This window comes from Passer domesticus, chromosome 2 (genome assembly GCF_036417665.1).
Source record: "Passer domesticus isolate bPasDom1 chromosome 2, bPasDom1.hap1, whole genome shotgun sequence".
Taxonomy (NCBI): domain Eukaryota; kingdom Metazoa; phylum Chordata; class Aves; order Passeriformes; family Passeridae; genus Passer; species Passer domesticus.
Genome location: NC_087475.1, coordinates 21,473,027 through 21,481,555, shown reverse-complemented (window position 1 = coordinate 21,481,555; position 8,529 = coordinate 21,473,027). Strand labels below are relative to the sequence as shown.

The 8,529-nt window shown below is 44.8% G+C and overlaps 1 long non-coding RNA gene across 5 annotated transcripts in view; it reads left to right on the top strand.

The window, feature by feature from the left end:
* Positions 1-1,919: 1,919 nt before the first annotated feature.
* LOC135293504 (uncharacterized) overlaps positions 1,920-8,529 on the top strand; it is a 34,875-nt gene continuing 28,265 nt past the window's right edge. For all 5 annotated transcript variants that reach the window (XR_010355613.1, XR_010355614.1, XR_010355615.1 and 2 more), the window contains exon 1: positions 1,920-2,118. This is a non-coding gene — a long non-coding RNA (uncharacterized LOC135293504). The remainder of the gene's footprint in view (positions 2,119-8,529) is intronic.

Below are 8,529 nucleotides of genomic sequence, written 5' to 3'. Positions count from 1 at the left end.
AAACTCAGCTATGTTGAGAGTTGGGGTTTAAGCTTCATAGCAAGTTCAAGTTAGTGAGAAAAGGGGTAGATGTTAACATTTTTCCACTGGTGCCAGTCTAACACTCAAAGCTGATTCCAAAAGCTTTTAAATCATACTGGAAACTTCTCAAAGGCAGAACTGATCTTATGTTTATTATGGACACTATTGTAGATTTAAGTAAACATCAGCTTACACCAAGCCTAAACTCTACTGTCCCCTTTACTTGCTTCTGCTGAAATCCTGCTCTTATTGTTCCAGGATCCAAGTCACTTCTTGCATTAATCAGTGTAATTTTCTGAGATTACTGGAAAGGCATTAGATAAAGTCAGCAGAGAAACTGGCTCTCTGCATGTATCCTAATTTTACATCCCCATGAAACACCACATCACTCACACCAATCTGGCTTTCACACTTGGAATGAGTTTCACAGTGCTCTCTCGCAGCACAGCTTCATGCCATCACTGACTTGGCTGTTTAATCTGTCCCAGGATCCCCAGAGAGACCTCCTGGAGCCTGTTCATTTGACACAGCATTTGAGATTTGGGGCCTTTTCTTCTTACTTTTCTTTTTACAGTTTGGTGGACATTCAGAAACAACTTCAAGAAAGAAGAGAGGTGATGTATTGGTATCATTTTGACCAACGCTGCAGAGAAGGCTGCGGCTGCATCACTCCCAGGAGGTTTTGTGATGCTGGGCAGCTCAGTACGCTGCTTCTTCTGCCCCCTCCTTCTGGGCTGACATGGAAGATCGTGGCACAGACAAGCTGGAGAGGGGTTCCCAGATTTTGGTACCACTGAGCGTAACCCGCACAGGAAGGGCAGGTGTTGGTTTGCTGTTCCACAGTTCTGTGTCAGGAGTCACCTCAGAGGGTAGCGAGCTACAATCCTTGCCATCACCTAGTGAGGGAAGGATGGAAACTCAACTTGTCCAAATGCTTTTACACTCCCACTGCCTAAAATCCCCAAAATGATCCAGGCAGAACATTCCTGTGAGGGATCTTCCCTGGTAGTGCGAAACTGCAGTCCCTATACACTGGTTGCCATCTAGCATTTGTGGGTTAAGACCTTCCACACCTTCCCTTCCATCCAATGTAGATGCTTAGTTTCAGAGGAGCAGAAAAAGCTGCAGGATACAGAAACACCAAATTCCTTGGTTTGTGTTTGAACCAAAGTAATTCCCAACAGGACAAGAGGACAGTCTTAAGCTGCACCAGGGGAGGCTTAAGTTAGACATTAAGAATTTCTTCACAAGAAGGGTGACTGGGCATTGGAATGGGCTGTCCAGGGAGGTAGTGGAGTCACCGTCCCTAGAGGTGTTTGAGGAAAAACTGGATGTGGCACTTAGTGCTATGGTCTGGTTGACAGGCTGGTGTTCAGTCAAAGGGTGGAGTCCATGATTTCACAGGTCTTTTCCTATCTAATGGATTGTGTGGTTTACAAGGATACAGTAAATCCTTTAAAGCCTGGAGAAGCACCTGGGCTGTGACGAGCCTCTGGGCCCAAAGAGCCCCTTTGGTCCCGACAGGCCCAAAGCCTGCGGGGTTTTACAGAAGTAAAGGTTTTCTCCTTTACTGCTGTAAAACCAACCCGGCAGTGCGGGGATCGCAGGGACACGGGGTTCTGGCCAGCAGTTCCCGGGTTGATGTTGGTGAGGTCCCCGCCCCGCCGCAGGAGCGGCAGGGGATCGCTCCGCCGGGCCGAGCGGGCCCGGGCCCTGCGGGGCCATGGCGGCGGCCGCCCCTCCCGGCCGGGGAACCCGCGCCTTGTGGCGGGGTCAGCTCGGGCCCCGCGCCGCTACCGCCAAGCCTGGAAGAGAGGGGCACTCCGGCTGGGAAGGTGCGGGCCAGGCCCCGCGTCCGCCCGTGGGAGGCACAGGGGCTCGGCTTCCCCCCTGCGAGGCCTTGGGGGACGGGTGTCACGGCTGCTCAGCAAAACGCCTTGGGGCGAGCGGGACAGCCGCCCCCGCCCCTGAGGGCATTGCCCCCTTCGCCTTTCTTCTCCTCCTCTGCCTCTGCAGCCCTTCCAGAACGGAAACTGAGGGGGCTTCAAAGTGTAAGCAGAGCGCAGGTACTTGTGTGGCCTCTGTAAGGGAAGGCAGGTAAGGTGAATTCCCCTGGCAGAGGATTCTCCCTGTCCATCTTCCCGGAGAGCAGCACCAGCCAAATGGGATCTCTCGAGGCAATGCTAAGACCTGACCCACTGGAACCAGCAGAGAAAAAACGCTGTTATATATGTGCACAAAATGCACAAATCCCCAATGCTTCCTTTCCCTGTAAGAAAACTTTCTTCGATTTTTCTCTTCTTGCCAGGCTTAATGATCAATTAAATAAATACCAGCTTCAAGTCACCTTTCCTACACCTCCTTTCCCCTCCCGGCCCCAGCCCTCTGGTTGCAGACATCTGTTTGTGGCTGCCAGGGCGAAACCCTTCCCTGGGAGCCAGGGCAGGCAGAGGCGGAGGGGGCGAGAGCCGGGTTCTTGTCCTTTGACCTCTGTTGGGATAAGAAAAGCAGGTTAAAAGGTCAAGGAAAACAATTGCAAGGCTCCTATTGCTTGAATAGCATGCCAAATAAACTTATCCTGGGGATTTGGAATGATCCTTTTATGGGAATTTCTACCTCCCTCGGGACTGTGCAGGCTGATTTTATGGGGCATGCTCAATTATTTTGGGGGAGGGGGTGGCAGTGCTGGAGCTCTGCAGCACCCTTGTTTAAGGAGAAGAAGTACAAGGGAGGAGGAGGAGGAGGGCACCGCAGCCTGGTTTCACTCTTCTTGAGCTGCCCTGAAATTTGTCAGCCGATACATTGACTTCTTCCTTTCTGAATTATTTCTAATCTATAACATCAGCATATAAAACCAAGGAGAAAATACAGGCCTGCTGCGCTTTTTACACAAAGTGCACTACTGTGACTCCATTTACTAATGAAGTTACTGCTGTGTATGAGAGAAGACCTTTCCCTAAGTCTGAATAAAAGAACACTTTGTTATCAATAGCTGCCTGGTAGTCGTGGGGCTAGAACCTTGTTTGAATGGCTTTCTATAGGTAAATTTGGTTGGTTGTGTACTGGTCAAATTTTAGCTGAGTTAACTGGCAAGGTAACCTTCCTTTGAGAAATCAGTTTATTGGAATAAACTCTTTCACATGCCTAGAAATTCTTCAGAGCTTTTAAAATAAAAATAAAGAAAAAATGTATTTAAGAAAAATTAAACAAAATATTTCCCATGTTTAATTTTTTAGAATTTTCTGGCAAGGGACATTCTTCAAAAAACTACAGTTTCTGAGAGTAGAAAGTCATAGGATTTTTTCCAATCAGTTTTTCATCTGAATCTCTATTCTTTTTTCTGTAAGAAATTGTGGACAAACCCTCAAAACCCTGAGGAAACCACTCGTCATTGCAAGGCATTTCCAAGAGACAGCAGGAGTCTTTGATGTCCAACAACAGGGGGAGTGCTGGTGAAAGGGAAGCCCTAGAGCCCCGGCTCTCTCCTTACTGTGCCATCGCCTTTGCACTTGGGTCAGGGCCTCATCTACCACTTGTACCGGTTAGTGGTGGAAAAAGCCCAGCCCATGTGGGCAAGGCTTTGCGTAGGCACAGTTATAGCCCCAAGTCAAAATAGGTGAGTATTCACCAGTCTGGCACATGGAATGTGCCTCTCACATCCTTCCACCAGGGATTTCCTGCATTTGCATGTGTAAGGAGTCATACTGGGGTTGTGGGCAATTCCAAAGGGCTGGTAACCCAACAAAGGAAGTCCTTTTGATGTAGGGAATTGCTTAGAAGTCTTGGATGAGAAAAGAACTGGAAAATATTATATATTAAGAAAAAACTGTGCTTAGTTAATGAAAAGGTTTATTAAATCAACGATATTTTTGGGTAACAGGGAGAATGAAGCAGAAAGTATTTCACTGTATTGGGTGCTGAAGACACCTCTATAGGTGCAGTATAGAGACAGAGCATAGAGGTTACATAAATTGTAATAGATACATTGGTGTTTTTTAGTGAATTTTCCTCTTAAGAAGATAGTTGTTTGCTTGCAAGAGTCAGTACACAGTTTGTGGTAATTGGGGGTGGGGCTGCTTCGGATCCTCATCCCTATGAGCTACAGCTGTGAAAAGCAGGTGACCAATATTGAAAGCAGTGAGACACGGAGTGCAGAGGGGCACTGACCAACCACCAAAGGGACATGCAGGTGCAATGCATGAACATTAAGGGTATAAAAGGTTGGGCTAAAGAACAAGAGGTACAGGTGCTTGGAGTCTTCTGAAGTGATGTTGGTCTGTATGGGCAGGTGCTTGACGCCTTCTGAAATTGTGTGGTGATGCTCTGTGTATCATAGCTGTCTCAACTGTGACCTATGTTGCACCCTGTAAGTACTGTGAGATCCTGAGGTATGAGTGGACACACTTTCCTGAAGTGTGGCTCCACAAATTGCTGGTTCTCTGGTTTTAGTTCTTAATGTGTCTGTGTTATAAAATGTTGCTGCACTTGTGTAAAAACCTGTTTTATGTAAAACTTTCATGATAGCCAGAGAAGTGTGCTAAGCTCAGGGCTGCGCTCGTGATTTTTGAAGGCCTGTGATCAGCCATCATGAGGCAACAAAGAAAGATTAGACTAGGGTAGGTCCAGAGAGGTCCAAGTGAGCCATTTCACTTCACCTCTATCCTGGTCCATCATTACTGTTTTTCTATAAAAGCCCATGCACTGCAGGTCTCTGGGGAAGCTGCACACTGCTGACCACAGCAGCAGCAGTGGGGCTGTGGGATACCCCTGAGTTCCTGCAGAGACATGAAACTCCCTGGGAATATTCCAGTGGCTGGGAACAAAACTGGTGCTTGTGGGCAGGAGTGAACCCCACCTGGTTAGGCAGGGTTCTGAGGGGAGGTAGTCATCAAGCCTCACTGCTGGCCCTATTTGCAATCTAGGATGTATGTGCAGGCAGGCTGTTGTTTCATCATTCTTGTCCCTGAGGGTAAATAGAGGCTCTGTGTCCTCCTAAAAGAGAAAATAATGTAATAATTTTAACAGAAAAGTCAGTTATCTCTTTTTGGGGGGCAGTAAAGTTATTGCTCTTTTGTGAGAAATTGAAAAACAGAGTGGGTTTGCCCAGCACAGCTACCACAGTTGTGTGTCATTGCTGTTCACACAGGGCTGGTAGAAAAATAGTCCCATCTCCTTGCTGTTGCTATGGGAACTTTTTCGGAGTTTTCACAACTCTTCTTTCAAGGCTGTTGGAACAATGAGGAATATTGAGCAAAGAGTATCAACCATCATCCAAAGCACTTTAACAAATACCAAGTTTTATTTAAAACTGCACCACCATCAGCTCTTGCCAACTCTTGCCTAATTACTGTTGTACAAATACAGTGGCTTTCCAAGAACTCTGCTGCAGCTCCCCACAGCTCTGTTGCTCATCCTTTTGGGTCACCTACCAAGTCGCATTTTGCCTTGTGGTAAAGCAAATTCTGTATACATTTTCTTGTGATAGTGTGATTAATTTATTTATTCAAGCAGTTCTCTGAAATATTAGAGTAGAAAGGCATATGGTGTGGCCTACTTGCACAAGTCAGAGTCAATTTGTTATTTTCAGCACTGGTAACTTAATACATTTGATACTTCTCAGTTGATTCACTTTTGTGCCCAACTCTGATCTTAATGCAGTAACCTTAAGAAACCTGGATTTTAAGCATATGCATATGTTCTGAAACACCACAATTGACTTCTTGATGCAACTAGCCCTTTACCATAATTTATATTGTGTGGGCCACGTTTTCAACAGCCTGTGTCCAGGAACCTGTTACAGCACAAAAGTCATGATGTCCCTGTGGATAAAAGCTATTAATTTCCGAATATTAATCAGTCACACATTAAAGTCAGGGCATTTCTTAACTTTCACTCAAGTGAAAATTAAAAATTTTTAAAATTATTTTTCCAGGGTCTACCCTGTATGATAGGGCTAAGAAACAGTTGTACAAAAAAAGTTTTCATAAGGTTAGAATTACTAATTACCTCTAATTTTATGCAACATCATGAACATGCCTAGTGACATTACAGTAGTGACCTGTTGCATTGAAATAGAACTAACTTTCTCTACTACAATTTGGGCATAGGAAAAAGGAAGGGATTTTCTTTAATTTTAACCTCTCCTTAAGGGTGCTTTCTTTTATTAGAAAATGGTGGGAAAAGGAACTAAATCATTATACAAATTGTAAAAGAAATAATTAGAGAAGTATTGAAATTGTGGTGCTGCTAACCAGTTTTAGGTGTGCAGGTGAGAAAAAGTTATCAGAATTAAGATGTGTGTGATTATTCTTTAGAAAAATTAGTAAAAATGGAAAACTCTGTATGAAACCATTTCTGTGAGTTTGAGCTTAATATTATATGTGGCTTTATGTTGGTGAGTACCTGAGAAAACCGAGCTGGTGGGCTACACTCTCTAGGCTCATGTGAAGGGCTGCTGTGAAGATTAGAAAATTACATCCTTTGGCTTTAGTTTGCATAGGTGCACACTCTGTGCACTATTCCTTGGCTTTCTGCCATTCTTAAATCTAGGCAAGGAGTGAAAATATGAGACTCTTCCCTCCCATTGGTTAAGAGGAATAAAGGCTTAACCCTCACCACATCTGTCTGCTCTGGAGCTGGGAGCTGAATCCCTGCCTGCAGCATGGTGACATAATGCTGTTTGGAGGGAAAGTAAAGCTGAAGTTCATGAGGGGATCTTCTATAGCTGAATGAACCAAGAGCTGTTGCAATGTGGAGATGTGTGGTAAGGCTGCGTGGTGTTTGGCTTCAGAGAGCTCCCACAGTGTGAGAAATTGTCTATGGCCACAATTCACGGTGTTCAGGTTGCTTTCCTGCCACCCCATGCAGCTGATGCGTGTTTTAAACAAACCTTTCTGGTGTACCATGACATAAACAAGGATTTCACTCAGTGCTCCAGCTTCTCATGAGTCCTCATCTCTGGCACCCCTGGTTCTTTTCCCACACTGAGGGGTGTGCTGGGTGATAACTGCACCCACTTTTAATTACACTTGTGGCTGTAGTCAGGCAAACAGCTTGGTTGCTTTTGGTTTGGGATGGAAAGATCAAAATCCTAACAGTTCCCATTCCCACCAAAAATAAAAAGTTGGATGGTTGTAACTGTGGCCACAGCTCTACAAGCATGGCTCCCTCAACAGCCCACCTGCCTTCCTTCTGCTGGGACCCCAGATGTACGTGGGCAGCAGCTGGCTTTGCTTAAGGAGCCACCTCATGGCTGAGGCGAGGAGAGAAACAGGGACTGCCTGGCACCCTGAGGGGATGAGGTCAAGTCAGAGCTAGCTTAGGGGTGCCAAGCAAAGAGAAAATGAGACTTGATTCACAGTTTCAGCTCAGCTGCATGCGTTTTGTGTTGTCAGAGGTGAATAAGTGTTCAGTCCAGAGTCTCAGCCTGATGGGCTCTGCTCAGAGGGTTTTGCTGAAATGAAGTTAAATGTGTCTGCTGAGGGGCAGGGAGGGAATGACCTGTGAAGCCGAGTTCTAAAAAAAACTCACTCTTGTATCAGAGCAATTGCTGCTGCAAGGTCACACAGCAAAGGAACATTTTCCATCCTGTAGTTTTTATTGTAGAGATGATGTGGATGTTTTCCAGAATCAAGGAGCAGGAGAGGTAAGGGTGATTTCAGGGCACTGTTTTCAGAAGCATGGCTTCAGCTAATCCCACCAGCAAAAGTCCTATCCACTGCAGCAGAAATAAAATTCACCCAGTGCCAAGTGTCTTTGTAAATCCCACTTAAGATGGCATTAATTTCTGTCAGTGTTGATAGTAGCTGCCTGCATATTGATTTTTTTATTTTTTTTTAATTGCAAAATCCTCCTTTGGTCTCTGCTTACTGCTTTTTTTTTACCAGCAGTCAGTGCTCCCCCCCTCATCTAATCCTGCTCTAATTTTCATAGCAATGAATTGAATTTATACAAGCTCAGTGTATTTTTCAGAGTTCATCTATATTTATTGTCACTAGATTTTTTCATCTCTGTTTAAAAAAATGTTTTGAAATGTATTCAAAATTCATTTGGAAAACATCTTGGGAAGTGTAGGCATACTCTCAGAATGACATTTTAAAATGCAGTAACTTATAAAAATATTCCTGCAAATTCCATGAAAATGAAAAGCCACAAATTTTTCCATTAATTCTTCACTAGCCACATTGTGGTATCCAGTTCTTGAGCATCTTACATCCCTGCAGGGCATTATTTTTCATAATGTAACTCTGTTTCCAGCAGTAGTGGACAACAATTTCAAAATTCTCATTTTTTCCAAGGTGAAGAAACTTCTTGCTTTGAGGCTCTGGAGCTCCAGAATAGCTCAGATTACTTGTATTTCTTTTTCCACTCACTGTTAGTACTTTGAGTCAGCAAAACAGGAAACGTCAAGGGATTGCTGAGGTATGCTCCAGGTATAATAAATGGGTAGAAACATATTGTCATCTGTTCTGTGTATTAGGAAATCTCTGCTGGAGTCAGGATACTGCT